We start from the raw sequence: 17,447 nt of genomic DNA, 5'->3' as shown, positions 1-17,447 counted from the left end.
ACTTCCATGACATTTTCATTTGAAAGTTAGAAATATGGTCTGGATAAATGCATTGTCAGATCTATACAGAACTGACTGGATAGCAAGTAGTTCTCTGTCAAAAGGAAAGAATATATTGCTGGGTTCCTGCAGCCTGTCTTTAGTCTGGGTCTTTTTGTTATTAACAATATAAATAATGGAACAGAGGACGTACTTATTAATTTTGCAGGCGATACAAAGCTGAGTGGGATGTATTTAAATTTTAAAACAGTTCTTTAAAAAACTGAAGAATATGTTCAGCAAGATGGATCATAGTTAACACATTATACTGGGATAAGCCACCTGGTGTAAATCATCACTGCCTTTCCTCTTCCCCTTGCTACTCCTTTCCTCTCCCACCGCCTTCTGCCAGCATAAACTCTTCTGGGGCTCTGTGGCTGGCTGTATGAGGAAGCTGATTAACATACAGTTGTAATTCCAGAGGTAGCTGCAACCTGGAGCACTTTGCTGATCAATTTGATCCTGTTTTGGGTCATGTGATGGCTGAGGTGACCTGCTGATTTCTTGTTTTGCTGTTATTTTCTACTCATTAGATTGAAGGAGCATAGTTGATATAAACTGGACATCCTGGTGCGATTGGTATTTCTTTGGAACAGCACAATATTGTTAATTCATATTCAGGCTGAGATTCACTATAAATCCAAGAGATCTGGTTCTCTGATCTTGATCTGCTGGGTGGCTTAGGCACAGTTCCTCCATTCTCTCTGTTCCAGTCTCTTCCTCTTCTTTGAAAAGCACTCTGTAATCTGTGAATGAGAATTTAGTGTTATTGACTGAACACAAAGCCATTGCTCTTTTCTGTTTGTTAACCATTTCCTCTCATCCTTTCACTAAGTAATTTAGGCTGCAAGAGCCAGTGTAAACAAGTGTATCTCCTATGTCAATAGAAATGGTTCTCTAAAAGCAATAAATTCCTGTAACTAAAATGCTTGCACGAGAGCCTCAGGCTTGTTCTTGTATCTAACACGAGATTTATTTTTCTGTCTGTGGCTTCTGGAAATACAAAATATATAAACAAGTGAAATCTAATGTTAATCTATGAAGAAATGCCAGGGCCCTGAGTGTGCCAGTAGGCCTTAACCACCTGAGCAGCCTTGTGTGGGGCTCCTACTCACAGCCCATCTGCCTGGGAGCTTCATGGCTCTGGACCAGTTCTCACCCAAGCCTTGCCACAATTGGAGCCATAAAGCTATACTGGCACACTCAGGGCCCTGGCATTTCTTTACGGATTAACACTGGATTTTGCCTTTTTACATAGATAGGAAACAGTCTTCCAACACGGTGGCTAAGAAATGCTATTGAGCGTAACTAAAGAAGACTTGAGAAGAGAAAATGAAACTTTGCCCTTTTGCTGCTCTTGAACATGACTGGAGGAATTCCACTGCAACAGGTAACTCCAAGTTCCAACTGGTGGCTATTATTAGCAAAGACTGCCTGAAGTAATTCAGATTATCACAAAAGCTGCAACTACACGTGTTGTAGGTGTGAGCACACCCTTGTGGCTAATACATAATGACTCAAACTTGCCCAACCTTAAGATGAATCTAACCTACAGTCAACATGTAGGGAATGTCTTAACACCAGCCACATGGACATACGTGATTCCAGCTTCTCAACATGACTGACTTTGATTAAGTGCTGATCACTTGTTTTGTTTTACTGGGCATGAACGTGGGAAATTGATGAGGTTTGAGTTCCATTTTTAAACAATCTTATTGTACTTCAGTGACAGTGCAGGAGGATATTAAAAGTAGTCTTCAAAACTGTTTAGGTTAGGAAAAACATCTAATCCTCAATATTTCCTTCACTGGTAGTTTTGATAAATGTAACATGCTCAAAAGGAGAGGAGTGAGAAGAAATACCAGTGCTCTCCCTCCTAGGGCACAAGAAGATGCTCCCAGCAAACCAGCAAGGTGGTATCTTTCTTCTTGCCTGCTGATATCGACAAGTGAAGTAATCAAGAGCTAGTGGTTAGATTCTCATTGATCCCTAGAGCAAATGTATCTCTCCCCTAAAAAGTATTATTATTATTATATATTATATGATTATTAGGTTGGAACTAGATGATCTTAAGGTCCTTTCCAACTCTAACTATTCTATGATTCTGTTATACTTTTTCATGTTGAATTACCACCAGTTCACATTTTGAAAACTACATTTGCTTGTTTGTTATTCCCTTGCTACAAATCTACATTCACAGAGGTTCTTCCACCAGTTATCCTGACTCCCTTCTCTTTCGTCAGATGTTCACATGTATTTTTTATTAATTTAAAGAAAGGCTGTGGTAGTGTAATTGCTGATTTCCTCTCAAGGAATTTTCTTGAGAGCAAGATGAAAAGCTGTTGCATTTGTCATATCTCGCCCTGTCAGATAATTTTGCTAGAACATACGCTAGACAATACTGGAAAAAAAGGTAAATGTCAGTGTGAAGCATTCAAGCTAGAAGCTTAAAAAGCATCTCACCCTTTCATGGGTTTTAATCCGATGGACTGAAAAATAATTATATAAAGAACCAACAAAACCTTGTTAGGTGACAACTGTGAAGCAGCTTGTTGTTGAATCACATTTATGTCATGTTTGCAGTATTTGACTTATTTTTCCCTTACATAAGAAGCTGCAGTATTAATAGACACAAAACAGTTGGATGTAAAACCAGGGAGAAATAAATACCACGAATGTGTGAGGTTTGCTTTGAGAGAAAGAAATCATTGTCAACAGCTCATCTGCATATCAATTAATTAGCTTCAACCCATGTTGAAGTTAAAAGGCCAAGCAGGACTGTCAGTTACTGTAACACAGGTTGAGGATGCATCTAAGAAATGGTGATGCGTTTCTTTGTAGGCTCATATGTTAGATGAGTAAAGGCATTCTCTGAGGTTATTTGGAGCTTGGGGAAAAATATTTTTGTTGAGATTAGTGTAAGAAAAAGGATCTGCTATAAAACACTTAAAATGTGTTCTTCAGGAAATGAAAGTGTCCACCCAGATGTTATTTATGTGTTGGTCTTAAACTTGAAGTATCTTGAGAATTAACAGAAAGATAACTGCTCTTTTCATACATTGGTAACTAAACATTAGTTTAAAGCACTCACGGACATTCACTCCCTTTTGTGTTTTCATCCTCTATTGTTTAGCCTTCTTTCAGTTTTCAAGGCATTTGCTTTGTTTCATGTCCAGCACTAGGACCGTAATATTGTGAAGCCTAATGAAAGGCATTTCACAAAGAACCACCCAAACTTTTTTTTCTTGGAAGCTCAGCCTGAACAGCACTTTTCTCACTGTTGCCTTCCAAGCCAAAATACTATATTAATAAAATGCACATTTATAGATGCTTACATGCACAATTCAATAAACCTCCTAAGAACACTTGGCTAGTCTTTCACTGAACCACATCCAAGTGGGAAGTGATCTCTGATATATCTATAGCTAGACTGTAAAATGCTTCTCATGCTGATGTCTCAGAAAAATCAGTGAAGTCAATGAATGAAATCGCTGATGAATTTGCCATTATTAGTTGTACAAGAATTTTTAGCCTGGTTCATGTTTGTTAGAGGTAATTTTAGCTATGACTGGTATACGTAGGAGGTGTGTGATTCTATAAATCTACACAGATATGCAAGGAGAAGAATCTGTGCTTCCTGGTTTTGTTCTATTTTGCTGTAGATTCTTGGGCACATTGGCATCCATGAAGACTTACCAAAAACCCTCTTAAGACTCAGTTCGGTTTTAAAAACTGAAATCTAACTACTGATTATAACACATTGTCTTTACTTACAAATCTCAGCCTGAGGTTCTGAACAGTGGTGTGTTCCCTAAACTTCTGTGTAGAATTTGCCTTTATTATTAATACCGCAGTGATGCTGGGTATTCAAAATCAGGGAATTGCTATTTTTAGCATAACATAAACCAAATGTAATTCTGGTCTCAGAAACAAAACAAAAGGCAGGAAGGAGAACTCTAACATGATGTAATCTCTGGTTAATTAAGTTGTATGAAATTTGTACTATTCCATCCTATCATGTGATTAGTATGTGATCAGGTCTGTTACATCATGTTGTGTTGTCACTGTGTATTTTTATGCCTTGTGATGCTCAGGGAAGGAGGCGTTCAATACCTCAGCTTTTACAAGGATAAATCAGGCACCGTACATATTTAGCAAAGCTTTCTGAGCCATCCATGGGTTCTCTTAGACCTTCCTGTCATTTATTAGCTTACATAGGTATCAGTCACACATTTTAACATTTCTGCTGAATATAACACATAAAAATAGGTGTGTAAAATACCAAAAGGCTGCTCTTATACCCTTGTATTGGGTTTGCATGGAGAGGTTTTGGTAGCAGGGGTGCTACATGGGTGGGTTCTGTGAGAAGCTTCCCCCAGGTCTGATTAGAGCCAAGAGAGATGCACCACTGGCCATGGCTAAGCCCATCAGAGACAGTGGTAGCACCTCTGGGATAATGTATGTAAGAAGGAGAAAAAGAGTCTGCATAACAGCAGCAAGGCATGAGAGTATGTAAGAACGTCTCTACAGAACTCTACAGGCACCAAGACACACAAGGTGTGAACTTCAGGAGGGGAGGAGATGCTCTGTGTATTGGGTGCAGAGATTACCTGCAGCCCATGGAGAGACATACCTGGAGTTTATTTTAAGAAGTTATTGAGGAAAAATGGGTATACTCACATGTTTTCTGTGCAAGTTCGTGCATTTCATGAAGTGTGGGAGCCTCACGGAAGACAGAGGTCACGTTTAAGTTACCGGAAGGTTTAGTTAACCGTTTTGTTAAAGCCACGGTATGGAATTACGAGCCCTCTAGTGGTTGTTCACCTCCCAAATTCTCACTCTAATGCTCCATTAACGAATATCTTTCAGTAGCAACACAATTTGTGTTGTTTTACCTCTTGGGGATGTTGTTCTCACTACTTATCTACACATAGGAAATGAAATAGTAAGAATTGGACTAGTTCTGTTGTAATGATACATGACACACCTGCATGATACAGGAGGCTCTTCTATATGGGAGTTTAAACACCAAGACTACATGCCTGTGTCTGCATGAGGTGTGATGACAGGGCTTCTGGTCACTGAGGTTTTGCCAGGTACCTAGGTTTAATACCTCATACATCAATAGAACATAGAATGTATGGAAAAGGTGTCAAAAGAAGGCAGGAATTGTGTTCTCTCCTGTTAGAGCTGAAAGAGGGAAATAGGCTTTACAGTCCTCTAATGAGCTGCGGTGGGAGGGAACCAGCTCTGAGCTGCAGCAGTCACCAGACTGAATTGTAGTGATAAATAACTTCAGTTTTCCTGAAATGCATTTTTTGTAATGAGTTGATGTATGAGGGTTGGTTTTGTTTTGTTGCTTAAGCCAATGTAATGCATAGTGTTTGAAGGAAATAAATCTGCATCTTATGCAGATTAAATCTCTGCTCATGTTCTTACCTCAGGATTCAGATGAATCCTGTAGTTGATGGCTCTTTTATTGCTGTTGCAGCAGTGGATGCTGACTGACAGCTTTCAGTCACAGAACAGGGGAGGCAAAGGGTTTTTTCAGGTCTGTGATTTCCAGATAGCTCAGCCACTTTTAGTCTCTTTCATAAGTCTTAGCTATATTTACCACAGAGCTCTCTAAATTTACCAGGCTTATGTACATGTGAGCATTTTAACAGCTTGGCTGGTGCTTTGCATCATGCTTCAGAGGTAGCTGCTTTTTGTTTTCCCCTGGCTGATTGCTGGGAAGAATTTTTCACAGTCTCAGCCTTCACACAATCTTTTCCTGCCTAGGCAGGGGGTCATGGCTGTGGGCCTGAGCACAGGTCTTTCACCAGCAGAACACATGGGACTCGGGAACAGCTTTTTCCCATTTAGAAACTCTGACTTATGGTGAAAGGAGGTACCCAAATAATTTACTTAAAGCCTTCTCTACTAAAAACAGAGAGAAAGGGTAAGCAGAAAGTGTATAGGGTGGATGTACAGCCAAAGTGAGTGACCAGATCTCTGGAAACATAAAATGGAAAACTTTCTCCAATGAAGAGGGAAGGTGGCTCAGCAGGTGGCAGCACGCGGCCTGCTTGGGCTTAGCCTGGTTTCCACCTCTAGGGAAAAGCTAGGCTTGAGTCCTGTCCAGGTTCCTGCTATTGAACAAATCCCCTTTTCTTCCTTTGAAGCAGGAGATGTTTAGCAACGCAATGGAAATTATCAGTGCCATTGGTCACTGGCATACGACAAACGCAGAGTGGTTTTGGGGAAGATCATTTGGAGAAAAAACAGTAAAGGATGGAAGCAGCACAGCTCACTAGCAGTAACTTGGGCTAGAGCCTGCTGCATAGATACAAGTGTCAACAGAATGTCAAAATAAACAGTAAATCTCATTCTTGATAATCCTGTTGAGTTCTGCTACACAGACACCTAGCTGTGCCTGCCTATTAGGAGAAGCAAAGGCTTCCATGGTGGATTTTTGGATGCTTAATGGCCTAAGCAATCTGAACTACTTTGGCTACACTGTGAGGAGTAGAGCGCAGTGGTCTAAAGCCTCTAGAACAGGGGATTTTCGAATTCTAAATAGGATTCTAAAATGTAATTCCCAGGTGCTTCTTTCCCCTCCTCTCCTCTCTGATCCTTAAAGGGGTGGGTGTTAGGGGAAGGGTGAGGGTTCACAGGTTCTTTGTAAATGGGGTGCTTTGCTTTGAAATACCTTGAACGAGATTTCTCAGCAAGTAACTCACCAGCTGCAGCATCGCACTCATTCTGCCTCCAGACAGGCCTAAAAACCTTGATGTTGTCATTACATATTGCACATCCCCATTCAATTTCCTCACGTAGCCCATGGGGAAAGAAAGCAGGAATCCTTCTGGGAATATGCTGATCATGAGATGAAAACTTGACAGCATTTATTTATGATTACTTTGACTTAATGGCAGGTATTTTAATCTCACTCTGCTGAAACTATTGATTTGTTCACTTGCCTGAATTGCACATTTCGGTATTTGGCTACAGTATCAACTAACACCCAGGGGAATGTCTTAGAGCTAGATGGGGGAGATTATTGGGCTTAATTGGTATTATTGCTGTAGAGCTCCTGTGGTGCGGGAATATGGCTTGTTTATTTTAAACTTTTTAATCCAGTATTAAGAGGAATTGCCATGAAGTTACACCATAGGAAAATAATTAGTCCGAAGTTAAACCCTGTGTAGTAGTTTAAAACTCTTTAAGCCTCCTGTTCATCCCAAATCCTCTATGATTTCTCCTGAACTCCCTTATGTTTGTGCCAACACTTTTTAGAGTGTGCGGGCCAGGCTTGTGCCCCGTGTAGTACCAGAGAAGCCAGTAGGGTCAGAATATTAGAAGTAAGATACGGTAGGTGGATTTTGGCAATGCAAAATGCTTGATCAATAATGCTTAAAGACAAAAAGTCATAGTGCTGTTTGTAGCCTTGATAATCAGGAGATAAGAAAGACAAAGTTTGTGAAGAGAAACATCTCTTGTTAGGCCCGGTTGTGTAGTTGGAGGAAGCCATGAAAATAATATTCTAAAGCTTGGTAAGAGATGGAATTGCTCGGGCTGTTTGGCTGGTGAATATAATGCACCTTTTGTTACCCTGCCTATTTTTGCACTACCTTCTAATTTTCTCAAGCTGCTACAAGGCTGTTATCTGAAGATGCTTCTATTGTATATTAATGAAGGAGTTAAATTATCTAGGCAGCACAGGCTAAAGCTGAAACTCCCCAGCATCATCTTTCTTAACTATCATTGTCCAGTAAGAAAATAGGTCTGTAAGTGATACTATTCATCTGAATAAGAGGAAACTGTGACTGGTGTTTGTCAGCTGTGTGTAACACTGATACCTGAACTGGCCTTGGAACCAGGTATCACCACAGATAATGTGATGGTGTCTGCTTTCAGGCAGGTTTGAATCCTGAGGACTAGACCAGCAGGAGCAGAGTGCAGCCATTGCCCACCCCAACACCAGTGTCTGCAAATAGTCAGAACTAAGTTTCATTCACAAGCATTTAATTCTCCTGTAACTACTACAGCAGTAACATTTATTTTTGCCAACAATGTGCATATCCAGTGTCACGTGAATAAATTAAATAATCAATGCCAGCAAACGACTTGTAATAGAACTACCAACAGAAATGAAAGCAGAGTCATAGAAATATTGTGTAAATGAAGCATGTTCTATTAATAATTCTTGCGTATATGACGTTGATAGAAAACCCAAGGAACAACATGTACAAGTAGGCAGCAGCTACTGATAGGACAAACTGATTGTGTAAGAGGAATTCTCTTCTGTTTCAGCAGCAAAAGGGAAGTCAATGTTACAAGTGTGAGCATTTAAAACTCTCACAGTTTTGTCAACTTTACCACAGTGGTAAAGATTGAAACTGATCTGATCTCTTCATTAAAAGTGCTTTTACCTTACACGTCTGAGTGCTGAGTCAAATTCTTGATCTCATGGGAAGTACTTTTTGAGGTAAGAATCCAAATAGCTTTCTGAAAGACACTTCTCATCTTTGTGTGTCAATTCCCTTTTTTCATGGAGAGACATTTTCTGTACCACAAATGGTTATGAATGGAAACAGACGAATTTAGACCCAAAGATGTTGACAATGAAGTTACTATGCAAAGGAAATGTTGACGTGTTGGCTGAAAAATGCTACTGAGAATGTAGGAAATTCTTACTCAGGCATCTTTGTCCATGTCAGCAAGAGCCTGTATAGACAGATGTAGATGGGAAAGATAAAAGTGTACATGGGGAATGTTTCGTGGGTGACTTCTAAAGGGTCTGAAAGAGGTGACCAAGTAAGAAAAAAACACACATTTATTACACTGTTCAGTGTAACAGGTGAAATTGCCGAGTGGGTTTGTACCACTACTGCAAACTGTCCATAAGTAACATTTTAAAAGGCTCTTCTCCTGGAATTTGTGCTCTTGCTTCAATAGGCCACAGTGCTATGGAAGTGATTCTGTTGGACTGATGGGAAACAATCCAGTGATCAGTCAGCCTCTGAAGAAAGAGGTTGTGCTAGAAAAGACAAGATACGACTGAAACTTTTGCTGCAAAGACAGAATTAAAGTAATATACTGTGGATTCCAGCAAAACCCTGACATTCTGACTAGCTGGGTAAATGAGATTCTTATTGGTGCTCCATCTCATATATCATGTCAGGAAGGATGCAAGACTGTCTTGTAAGGACTCCCTTACAAGTTCAGAAGCAAGCTGAAGCAGAGCTACTGGAGCATGTCAGGATAGACTGGCAGCTTGCTGTAATGTGGAATATTTTAAGACTGGAAGACTACCTACTCACTTTAAAGCATATATAATACTTCTGTCCTTGGGCTGGGGTTCTGTGTTGAGGCTCCATAATTTTGCCTTCTGGGCCCAACGGTCTCTGAAACAAAAAGAGAGTGTATTTGATAAAACTATATAGATATATAATCATAGAAACAGATGTTCTAAGGATCATTTACAGTTTATTTAAAGAAATCCCACGAGGGAGTTCAAAATAATAAGACTTTCTAAGACTTGCATAAATAGATTGCCAATTTATCAGCAAATGATTATCAGACATTTCTCTTAGATGTGATTTTACATGAGTAAGTACAGAAAAGAGCTCACAGTCTGTCAGTGCTAAGAACTAAGAGTTGATGTATGTTTTTTGCTTTAGGGAATGAAACAAGGAAACACACCATTTAATCTTTGTGCAATAGGTAAATTGTTCCATAGGAAGCCAGTTACTCTGAGTAAATGTTCCTTCATGCTCCAAAACATGTTTTGGACCAAGATTGTGTCTGTCCTTCATGCAAATCTCCTGATGCATATCTGCCCCCAAAACTTACAGGAATGACTACAAACAGGTAAGCAGTAAGTTGAGGCATTCTAATCTTACCAACATTACTTCTCACATTACAAAGACAGGAATACATGCACATGCAACTGCTGTCTGGGAGCACAATGTGTACGGGAGCACAACAGAGGGTGTTGTATGTGCTTGCCTGTGCCACATTCCTCAGGAATGGACTCCAAGTGACAGCCAGCCCACAGACTTACATGTGTTACTTTTCTAATCACAGCTTCATAAAGATTGATCCGAGATAACAAACGGGAACAAAGTTACCACAAACAAGTTATTTATTGTAGTTTTTGCTATCTGCGTTCTAAATAAAAGAGAATTAATTGTGGAAAAAATGACCAGCCAGGAAGCTGGCCTTGCTGCTTCTGTCAGGACAAACCGCAGCCATGGCATATGTAAATAGAAAGACTATTGAGGTCAAGGTCCTCGCTGCATTTTAGTCTTCACTCTAATGATTTCCCCAAATTGTTTCAGAGCTCGACTCTGCACAGATCTGAGCAGGCAATGAGTGAGATGTTTTTATAGAACACAAGTGTTATGCCTGCAAGCAGATCCGTGTTTCTCTTTCATGTGTGGAACATGGCTTAAAACAAAGATTCAATTACATGATGCAAGTCTGTTCAGCGCTCACAAGCTGCTGTGCATTTTTCTACATGCCAGCTCAGAATGAGAGGTCGTGTTTGTGTAGATCAGGGTAACAAACTTCATTAAAGGTGTTTGTTCAGAAGGCCTACCAAACTTAGCCTGTGCTTTCTCCCTGCATCTCCCCCACAAAGGCCCAGTGTGTTGCTGCAGACGCTAGATGTGAGAAAAGACTGTTTTATTGTGCATGTAAAATACAGGTTATAAACAGGTTTGCAGATAATTTTCCAATGTGGTTTCATGTAGAAAAGTAAGAAGGGAATGGAATGAGCTTGAACATCAAAGAACCTACAAATTCGTATATCTGGAAGTAGGTTCCTTCCCTTAAAACCTTAACCTTTATTCAACTGCCCACCCCTCAATTCCCCCCCCCCCCCCCCCCCACTTGAAATTCCTCCTTGAAATGCACTTCCTTGGAGAGACCAATAATCCTTTGTGTCACCAAATGTGTATGTCTGACTGTTAGGTTGGGTTTGTAGCGTTTCCTTTTAAAACATGAGAGTCAGTTTAAAAAGATCTAGAGTGAACAAAAGTGCACTGCTCCTGATGAGCAGAGTTAAGGAATGACGAGGTGTAAGATGCGTCAGCTTTTTTGTTACGATGTGCTCTAAGTTCAATTGGGAAGTAGCAGAAATATGATTAAAAAACAAAACAGGAACACATGAAAAGTTTCCCAGCCTGAGCAAAACTGGTTTTGGAGAGTGTTTGCTACAGAATGGTCGAGTTTCTGCCCCAAATTTGTTTTCTGTTGTTTTGATTCTAACTGTCCACTCTGTGAAGAAACAGGATTGCGTCAAAGAAATGGTTGAATTCAGTAGTCACTGCTCCTAATATAAACAAACAACCCGCAAGGCTTCAAATATTGATTTACTGCTTAGATTAGAAGTGTTAAGATTATGCAATCCCTTTGCTGATACCAGGAATGAGGTGAGAAGCTGTTGACTATTTCCATGCTTGCCCTGAATCGTGGGTGAGAACCGGAGACCTTCCAGCTTGGCTTTAATCTCTCCTCAACATACCCTCCTCTTCCTTCTCTTTGACCTCTGGGATAAGGATGAAAATCAGCATTGCTACCAGTTACACTGCCTGGGGAGTTCTTTATACAGGTCACATTCCATAGAGATTATTGCTGGGTTCTTACTGGAAAGATACAAAGCAGTTGCAACACAAATCCTTTTAGTCAGCCAGTGTGACACACTGTGATATAAAGGCAGTGTGCATTTCTGTTTGTGAACTCCTAAAATGTTTGCAAAGGCGTTTGAGACATCTTGCAGCAAATGTAAGCTTCCTGACAGCAGGCGTGCTTTTCTTAGCTACCTGTTTTGAAGCCCTTCAAGTATTCCACTTCCCCTCAGGGTACTGCTAGTAGACCATGGCTTTATTTACAGAGACCAAGTAAATCTGTTTCTGCTTTGTTTTCAAAAAAGGATGTTTGAAAGCAGTCAAAGAGCAAGTTTAAATGCAACTATGACAAGTAAAAAGTGCTGCATCAGTTGTCCTGCGTAACTCAGGTAGGCATTAGCATACCTGTGGCTATGGGAAAGGTTTCCCATGGAGCTGTGTCTAAAACCTCCACAGAACAAGGTAGATTTGACTCTTCTCTTGGATATCCTGTCTGACATAAGTTTAATTTTAGTACCCATTATTCTAACTATAACCTGACAGGTTCTATTTTTCCTTAGATTGCAGATAAGCAATATTTGTCTCCAACTTTGCTAAAATCATTAATTTGACTTAGATGTTCACACTTCTGAAACGAAGCAAGCATTTTGTTGAGTACTGCTGACGATGCCTCTGAACCTGGCTGTCATTCAGTGATGCTCAGCTTGGAGACATGAACGGATGAACCCTGCAGGCACCGGGATTCCCCAGTGAGCTCTTGCCATGGCGCTCAAGGCCACAAGAGGTTGATGAGGACATCCCATGGCTGGTGAGGTCTACAGTAGGGAGGACATTAAGGAGGAGGTGAGGGAAGAGTTGCACTCAGCAGGAGTGCAGAACCTGGAGCACCTGAAATCCATGTGGGAGCAAGAACGTGTAGTCTGAGGTACAGAGATAGAAGCTCCAACTTAAATTTGTTGGAGGTGCTCTGAACCTGCACCTGGAAAACATTAGACTTGTCAGCCTGCAAGAGAGAACAGTGTGGTAGTACTGCAAGGAATCTGTGATAGCAATCTATAAACCAGGGAGTGGTGTGGAGACAGCTAGGAGAAAATGGTAATTCATGGTTCATTAACACAAAAGTGAAGGGACATCAAATGGAACTACCAGACAGAAGGCTCAGAACACACAGAAGGGATTTTCACACGGCATAATGTTAAACTGTGGAACTACATCGAGCTGCAGATGCCAGAAGTTTCTATGGGCTAAGAAAGCAATTGGGTTTGTCTTCCGTTAATTTACCTGCGAAGAGCAGAAATAGACTGCTCCTAGCCAAGAGTCTCTGAGCTGCCCAAGTTGTTACCTTCCCAGGAGCTGACCAGCCACCACTGGCAACGGCACACTTCAAGATTTAAGATTATAGGAGGCACAAAAGAGGGGGAACAAATTACAAATCTATTCTCTTACCCATTTACTGTTTAAGAGAAAGATGAAAACAGAAAGATGAAAAAGGGCTCACGTGTCTGTTTTAGTAAGGAATAACTGTGTAGCATTTGTTTTACCTAAACACAGGGAGGTTAAATCAGAAGAACAGTCAATCTGCATAACCCAGACGTGCCTTCAGGCATCTTGCACAATCCAGGCCCTCCCATTAGTGCTGACTGACGTTGAGCAAAACAACAGGGTTTGAAACAAATTAGAACAAAGTGAAAGTAGTAACGGAGCACCCTAAAATCCATATAGCCCAAACCAGGCAGTGATTCCATGCGGGCTCCATCCGAGGAAGCGATGCACCTTGTGGTTCTCTGTGAAAAAGAGCGATTACATACAGCATCCCCATTGCTTCTGCAGTTGTTGCCAGACTATTGTAGCCTCCTGCAAGGTGTTGTCTTTCATCGGAGCAAACTCCTGTTACCAAATATAGCTGTGGCTTGTTTTGTAATGTTGTTGTTTTCACACTCTGTCCCACTCCATATGGCATGGGGGAGGATTGTGCTGGACTTGTGCACGGCAGAGATGGAGCAGGAAACATTTCCTCTGCCTTTACATGGCGTTAGTGCTGTGCGTCTTGTCAAAAGCTGGTTATTTTGTGCTAATTCTCTTCCGAAGAGTAAACCATGTGGCAAACTCCTGCATGAATCACAGGGATATTTGTGGCCTCTGGCTTTCTGAACCGCACTGTGAGTAATCCCGGTTGCTCTCGTCAGTGCTCCTGATGAAACCCATTGCATACGCTCTGAGTAAAGGCCATCGGAGCCTCCAGCTCACCTCAGTGTCCCAAAGGAGGCAAAGCTGGGTGTGAAACCTGCCTGAGAGACCTGGGCCCCTTTGAGCTGCGGGCAGGAGCAGGGAGGCTGGAGCTGGTGTTTACCCTGACCCACAGCTCCGGAGAGGCCAATGGGGCCACGGGCTGTGCCCAGTCACACAGACACACACACACACACAGACACACAAACACAGAGACACAGACACAGACACACACACACACACAGACACACACACACACACACAGACACACAGACACACACATACACACAGACACACACACACACACACAGACACACAGACACACACATACACACAGACACAGACACAGACACACAGACACAGACACACAGACACACACACACAGACACACAGACACACACACACACACACAGACACACACACACACACAGACACACACACACAGACACACAGACACACACACACACACACACAGACACACACATACACACAGACACAGACACAGACACAGACACACAGACACACAGACACAGACACACAGACACACAGACACAGACACACAGACACAGACACACAGACACACAGACACAGACACACAGACACAGACACACAGACACACAGACACAGACACACACACACACACACACACAGACACAGACACACACACACACACACACACAGACACACAGACACACAGACACAGACACACAGACACAGACACACAGACACAGACACACAGACACAGACACACACACACACACACACACACACACACACACACACAGACACACAGACACAGACACACAGACACAGACACACAGACACAGACACACACACACACACACACACACACACACACACACACAGACACACAGACACAGACACACAGACACAGACACACACACACACACACACACACACAGACACAGACACACACACACACACACACACACACACACACACACACAGACACGTTCGGGCCCGCCCCCTCCCCATGTCCGTCAGAGGGGCGGCGGCGGGGATTGGCCGGTGGCGGGGGCTGGCCCCGCCCCGCTCCCCCCGCGCCTCAGCCATTTTAGCAGCCGGGCCCGCCGCGGGCTGCGTTCTCCGCCGGCAGCGCCGGGACGTGCGGCCGGGCCGCGCCGCGCCGGGCTGGGTGAGCGCGGTAACGGCCGGGAGGGCGGCGGGGGGCGGGACGGAGCGAGGCGGTTCCGGCGTTGCCCCGGGCAGCACCTGCGGGCGCGGGGCCGGCGCTCCCCCCGCCATCCTCCGCCCCCGCCGGGGGTGGGGCGCGGCCGCAGCCCCCCGGGTCAGCTGAGGGCAGCACGGGAGGTTCCGTGGGGTCAGGGCTCTCCCCGGCTGCCGCCGCCGCGGGCCCGGCACCGGGAGGGGAGCGCCGCTGGCCGTGGGCGGGGCTGGCACCGCCGGTTGCCCGGGAGCAGGTGCTGGGAGCGCGGGGCGCCTCCCCGGGGCTGCCTCCGTGGGCCGCTCCCCGCCTGCCCCCGGGCCCGCCCGGCCGCCGCCGCCGCCCGGGAGCGCGGCGCCCCGGCAGCGCCGTGGCCTGCCCAGAGCCCCCCCGAGGAGCGGCGGAGGGGGCCGGGCTCGGGTATGGGCTGATGCTGATGTAGCGCGATGTGATTCACTGCGGAGCGCGGCGCACGCTTCGCGGCCTCGCATCAGGAGAGCACCTGGAGAAGGCAAGCAAGGGGCTGGTTGATGGCGCTGTGATGCTCCCCTCAGGAGAGCTTCGCCTTGCGGCGTTCTAACATGCCCTTGTTCAGCAGGGCTATTTTGAGGCTTATCAGAAAAGCGGGTGTATGTGCCCCGTTTCTCCCTGACAGAATTGTGTCAAACTCGATTTCTTTTTTTGCCAATGAGGACGCTCGATAAAGAGAGGTTACAGAGAAATTGAGTGTAAATTAAGGGTTGTTACCCATAAGGTGAATGGGCAACTGTAGTCCCCGGTGGCTATAAAAGATAGTCAGGTTAAAGATAACATCTGACCTTCCTTGTTTCCCGTTTCATCTTGGACTGCTGTAGCATACAGATATGAATGCAGTACAACATGCTTTGTCATTTGCTGCCATATACAAACTCGCATTTATAGCCTTGCACATCTGAGGTGCAAAAACTAGCAAATGAAGCTACAAATAGGAATTACAATCATCTTTTTATCTGTTCTACCTTTTGAATCTGAGATCTGTCGTCTCAGACCAGCTGCAGTGATTAAAGACATGGCTATATTTTATTTTTGCAAGACATGAACATCTTGTATTTTAAACAAATAAATCCCAAACCCCATCTTTGCTCCCAAACGAGAGGCAGAATTAGCAACGTTCCAGTTACAGAAAGGTTGTTAGGTTTAGCTCTGGTTTTCTTCTGCTCGTCACTGGTGGATACCAAGTTTGTGTTTTTAATACAGTTTTACAGAAGCCTTAAATATCTCCCCATAGAAGTTATTTTTAGGAGATACCTGTTTTTTCACTCACCTCTCATTTCTTTGTATTTGCCAGTTCCCTGTCGTCATAAACTACAGAGCTGCATTACCTTGCAACAGGCAAGACGGCTGCCACCCCCCAAGAGCCCTGCTCTGGTAAGGTTTTCATGATGTGTTATTATTCGGGGCCTTGCATCTCATGCAGATTTTACTCATGGGTTACCTGAATGCTGTCTGTAACATACACTGTGTTACCCATCGCCTGCTCATTGAATAATCTGACCTTTACCAGCAGCTATAGAATTTCAGCATAATAAATTACTGGTGTTCAGCGGGTGACACTGCCTTGCTTCAGCACCTTTACAAGACTATAGAAACCATTCTCAAACAAGCCACCAAGGCAAGGCCTTGGATACAAATATATCCCAAGCGGTATTAAGATACATATGCAGTAAAACAGATGCAGCCTATTACATTGAATAAATAAAGGTAATACCCAAATGAAATAGTAAACAGTAGCCTGAGCCAGGTAAACATGCAAAATCTATTGAAGTTAATGATTAATAAATAGAATTGGTAGTTAACATGACAAATGAGTGCTTGTTTGTAAGAAAACAGTTCTGAATAAGGAATTGCTTAAGCTAAAAAGAGTTGATTATTAAGGGAAATCCTCATTGTATATGCAACCAAGCGTGCTGTGGTCACTGGGCTTCAGGACATTTATTCTCAGGGGAGAAGGAAGTTTCATTGAAAGAGGGAAGCAATTTCCTGAGAAAATGTAGTTTTGTTCCATTTGTTCCTGGAGGGGGTTGTTATTTAGATGGTGCAATACCTTCCATGCTTGTGGAAGGCACATCTCAAAAGTTGGCTGATTAATTCTCCTGCATTCTACAGCAGCTAAAGAGTGACTGCCTTGGTGTTCGTTATCATTTCACAGTTAGCTTCTCTTCTCCCTGTAACTGGGATTGCTCTCTGACAATTACCAGTTGGAAGGTGCTTAGTGGAACAGAATACCCATACAGAAGGGAAAGCTTAAGAAAGTATGTCTCCTCTGGAATTATTAATACTTTGCTATTGCTTTTTGTCTCCTTGGGTTTTTTGGCTGAGGGTGGGTGAGGGAAATCAGGATT

General features: G+C 43.2%; 1 protein-coding gene and 1 long non-coding RNA gene across 3 annotated transcripts in view; one reads left to right on the top strand and one right to left on the bottom strand.

Moving 5' to 3' along the window:
• Positions 1-193: 193 nt before the first annotated feature.
• LOC136019460 (uncharacterized) lies at positions 194-13,860 on the bottom strand. The gene is made up of 3 exons (XR_010614891.1): positions 13,196-13,860; positions 9,345-9,428; positions 194-785 (listed from the first exon to the last, which is right to left on the bottom strand). It is a non-coding gene; the product is annotated as an uncharacterized LOC136019460 (long non-coding RNA).
• A 1,069-nt stretch (positions 13,861-14,929) lies between these two features.
• ACSL4 (acyl-CoA synthetase long chain family member 4) overlaps positions 14,930-17,447 on the top strand; it is a 29,541-nt gene continuing 27,023 nt past the window's right edge. The window contains exons 1-2 of one of the 2 annotated variants that reach the window (XM_065689976.1): positions 14,930-15,036; positions 16,394-16,473. The gene's annotated coding sequence lies outside the window, so the exon portion shown is untranslated. Of the gene's footprint in view, positions 15,037-15,479; positions 15,578-16,393; positions 16,474-17,447 lie in introns of those variants that run through there. The other variant, XM_065689977.1, reaches the window with a different exon arrangement.

The sequence above is a fragment of the Lathamus discolor genome, chromosome 9, assembly GCF_037157495.1.
Source record: "Lathamus discolor isolate bLatDis1 chromosome 9, bLatDis1.hap1, whole genome shotgun sequence".
Classification (NCBI taxonomy): Eukaryota; Metazoa; Chordata; class Aves; order Psittaciformes; family Psittacidae; genus Lathamus; species Lathamus discolor.
This window is presented reverse-complemented; position numbering and strand designations above follow the sequence as displayed.